This window comes from Cimex lectularius, unplaced genomic scaffold, assembly GCF_000648675.2.
Source record: "Cimex lectularius strain Harlan isolate CLEC.00 unplaced genomic scaffold, Clec_2.1 scaffold41, whole genome shotgun sequence".
NCBI lineage: Eukaryota > Metazoa > Arthropoda > Insecta > Hemiptera > Cimicidae > Cimex > Cimex lectularius.
The window spans coordinates 1542025-1546597 of NW_019393011.1; the positions used below are offsets into that span (position 1 = coordinate 1542025).

Here is a 4573-nt window from a genome sequence, read left to right on the forward strand (position 1 = left end):
AGCCGAAGGTCGTGGGTTCGAATCCCGCTCGTGACACTGACTTTTTATCTCAACAAAGGCCTTAGAAAGAATAATTAATTGATTGAAAGAACTAACTTGGTCAATTTACCACTAAACCGTAGATGGGTTATTTATAAAGGTTGTAAGTTATGATGGGGAGTTGGTGCCCGAGTGGATCGAAGTTACGATAGCTCAAGTGGTAGAGTAGCGGCGTATTAAGCCGAAGGTCGTGGGTTCGAATCCCGCTCGTGACACTGACTTTTTATCTCAACCAAGGCCTTAGAAAGAATAATTAATTGATTGAAAGAAGTAACTTGGTCAATTTACCACTAAAACGTAGATGGGTTATTTATAAAGGTTGTAAGTTGTGATGGGGAGTTGGTGCCCGAGTGGATCGAAGTCACGATAGCTCAAGTGGTAGAGTAGCGGCGTTTTAAGCCGAAGGTCGTGGGTTCGAATCCCGCTCGTGACACTGACTTTTTATCTCAACCAAGGCCTTAGAAAGAATAATTAATTGATTGAAAGAACTAACTTGGTCAATTTACCACTAAACCGTAGATGGGTTATTTATAAAGGTTGTAAGTTGTGATGGGGAGTTGGTGCCCGAGTGGATCGAAGTCACGATCGCTCAAGTGGTAGAGCAGCGGCATATCTAGCTGACGGTCGTGGGTTCGAATCCCGCTCGTGACACTGACTTTTTTATCTCAATCAAAACTTTAATTAATTACGAACGACGTTCCAGTACAGTTTTAACCGTGGCTGGTGCCCTAATTTTACCAATTTTCTTGCTCGTTTAAATGAAGGTTCCTTCAATCTGAAATTATTTTGGGACCTCTGGATTTCGTCCAAATCTTTTTGTGTTTTTGTTTTTGGATCCATTCTAAGATGGTTTCTGTGTTTGTCTTTGTTATCCAAAGTATAGGTTCTAGGCCGGTAGATGGCCTTGCACATACTTCTCTGACCAGTTTATCTGCTTTTTCATTACCTTGACGTCCTAGACCCAATATTGTCAAATTGTGTTTTCCTTAGTTTTGGAGATTTCGAATGCATTCACCGACTATTTTAGTTGAGTTTTTTACGTGCTAATGATTTTATGTCTACTTGCCTGTTAAATCAAGTGTTTTTTGTCAGTGTATCCTTTTTAAAATTTTCTACGAGGCAAGCATTGATAGCATATAGTTCAGCTTAATGGTACCTTTACTATGGTCAACAAACTGGCCACCCCAGGACCATAAAAGACCGAAGACCCTAATGAGTTTGTTCATACATTAGTTTTGCACAAAATATAATTGATCTGGTTTTTTAAATTGTGCTAGAGCCATCTTTACAATTGTATAATTTTAAACTTAATTTCAAACCACTGGATAATTTTAAAGCATTCACAAAGTGGTGTTTCTTTTATATTTTCCCAAATTAAAATTGAGATAAATTACGAATAGTACTGTATTTGTTTTACTGAATACATACCAAATATCTTTTTTCTCTCCTTGATTTATCCTTAAATCATGTCTAACGCGATACATTAAGAGCTGATGCCCAAAATCGGTTGCATTAACAAAACTAGAAACTATATTGTTCTCATCCTTGAAGGGGAGTCTTCTGGCTCTCAAAAAGCTCGGCGAATAAAAGGATCATTTAAATGGGATCCAAGTTCACAAAGTCGGCACAATAATCCGCACAGTTTACTGAAAACTTAGGAAATAGCATTAGCGTTGTAAGTTTACTTATGAACCGAAAGCTCAAAGAGGAGTTTCCCTTAGAATGCAAAACTTTATCCATCGCTTAAAGCTCCTCTTCAAAACATAAATTTCTCAATAGCCTGTGATATCAAACAAAAATAAATGAAGTTTCGTTCCAATAAAAAAATATACAATAATATGTTTTGGTTTTTTTAAATTCTTACCCAACGATAGTGAGTTCAATAGAAATCAAATATATATTTTTTATTCTACTTCTATTTTTTTATAAATATATTTATTACATCACTTATGAGTAAAACACGAATTTGATCGATATCATCAAACAGCAATTTTACTCGTTAAAAATAGCTATAATATGTTATGAGCCAAAATCCTTTTCATTAAAACATTTATGCGAGAAGAATTTGATTTGTAATTTGGTCATTACTGACCATTTTGTTCTGGCAATCCAAAATATCGAAACGCGCCTGTCCGAACTAGCGATAAAAGGCAGAACACATATCACAAAAACTTTTTATTTCGAAATGTGATACGTTGATTACTATCCTGGGTCTAAAACTTACATCTTGACCAATCTTTAATTAGCCAGTCGAATTGGAAATAGTATAAGCTGAAATTGAATAATATTTTACCAGGAAAGGTCTAGTATAATGGAGAATTTGTTGGTCTATTTACTTCCCTCAGGATCACTCCCCAGATTTTTGAAAGAAGTGAATCCCATCAGTAAATAACGGTCGTAATTTTAAGAGTTTTTAGGAGCCTGTTTTGGAATAATTGCAAATTCTAATTTTGGCTGAATTAAAGGAATAAAATTTCTGATAAATATATTACTACGCTGTCTCATCCCACTCCCAGTTTTATTATATCTTAAGTACTCAGCTAGACGGACTTATTTGGGTACGACTGAAATTTTCTTTACTGCTAGTACTGTATAAACGTACTTCATTTAAAAACAACCAAGTCCTATACAACGGAACTAAACCCTTTAGAGAAACGCAAAATATAAATAATTTTGTATCTATAAACGGCCTGGCGTAGATGTTATTTCACATAGGGCAACAAAAGAGATAGGTGGGAAATTATAATATGAATTTGTATATAGCTTTCACTGTAGGGAGGCTCGGCAGGGGACGAGAGATAATATACAACCACTGATGGTACCAATTTACATATTTTCAACTACTCCCTGGAATGAATTTAACAAATGCGGTCGGTTGCTTCTCCCCCCTTTCCTTCTTGTTTATATGGCGATGAAATACATTTGTTTGTTGTTTTTTCTTTACTGTTATGGTTCGACATTTCAAATTCAAATGAGGGATGATATACGGTTAGCTCTACGATATGTATTGTATAGTTTACAAATTTATCTTAACCAATATTTCAAATAGAAAGATCCGAACTATTAATCACGTATAGACGTTTGTCGATAACGGGTAACGTACCCGCGGCTGGACAAAGCGTCCGCGTCACATCAAGCATCGACCAATGATTTCGTATAAAGAAGCTTCTCCCAAGAACCACATCGCAGGGGTCGAAAAGTCTTGAGGACGGAGGGACGGGCCAGAATCTACGGAAAGTTTCTCACAGTCTGAGAGTAGGGAATCAACCATTGAGACTTGTCCGCAGCCTGGGTGTGAGCACTTTTCTAATTGCGGTGGTACTATTTCAACGACGCCATGAGAGAAACTGCGCGCCAAAGTGTTAGTTGTAGTCGTCCGGATGCCCGGATGAAACGCTTTCTTCCCAACTCCACACCCTACAAAGAGTATCTTTCGATCCCGCTAGCCACTAATGGACTTTTTGGGGACTCGGTGTCAAGCCCTGGATACAGTCGTCAAGCAGTGAACACATTGGTCACGCTCGAATACCTTCCGCCAAGCCGTGAATACTTCTGTCAAGCCACGAATGCATTGGTCAGGCCTCTACGGTTCTCGTCGAACTCCCACTATGGTTAACTGGCAGTAGTTTTTTCAGATATGAAATACACATTAGACCGTCATTACATTTGTGTTCACAAAAACGAACCAATCAAATCTTTGCAAAAATATATGAATTATAAATTTGTAATGAAATAATAATAGGGTGGGGTAAATCGACTACATCTACATATTTTTTTCTCGCTAATTTCCCTGAATTTGGGTCTGGTACCCCGGTTTTCGTTTCGTCGCCACGGATGGGTCCTAGTACCGGAGAAGAAGTGGTTTTCACCTGTCTACTGGAGAAGTGTCTACTTCGTATTGTAGTATACTGGGTGGACCCCGGAGAATCAAAATCGTATAAAAAGGATCATTCTAACCGAGAACCGACTCAGTGTTTGAGCTCGTTCATTTTTCTTAATATTTTAAATTTACTAAGAATAATTTAAGAACAAATGTTTCCTTTATAATTTTCCCTTTTGTTCTCCTTTTCCCATTTCAATTTATTATTTTTAACCTTTTTTGGAATATGTAAAATATTTTTTTCTAGTAAATGAATTTAAATATTTATCGTTGGACGTAGAGAGAAGTAGATAACGCTTAAATGTACCAATTGTTGATCGAAATAATCCGCCTTCGAACAACAATAACATTCCACTCGGCCCTAAGATCATTCTGCTCTCAGGCTTTGACCATTTTTTCGGCTTCACCCTTTTTCATTATTTTTTCGTTCGTTCGTCTTCGGAAAAAGGGGAAAAATTTGTCGATACTCGTGGAAACCATCGTCCCGAGTAATTGGTATCGCCTTTCCTCGGCTCAGCCACTTAAGTGAGAATCACTGGCAGAAAATCTCGCTACTCAACCAACAGAAACACGAACTTCGTTTGATCTTCGCTTAAAATACATCTGGATATTCACCGCAGGGTCTTCGAATCTCATTCGTCCATCATCTATCAT

General features: G+C 37.4%; 1 non-coding gene across 1 annotated transcript; it reads left to right on the forward strand.

Annotated features, from left to right (window-relative positions):
* The first annotated feature begins 399 nt into the window (after nucleotides 1–399).
* Nucleotides 400–472, forward strand: Trnak-uuu. The gene has a single exon. It is a non-coding gene; the product is annotated as a tRNA-Lys (tRNA).
* The last annotated feature ends 4101 nt before the right edge of the window (nucleotides 473–4573 follow it).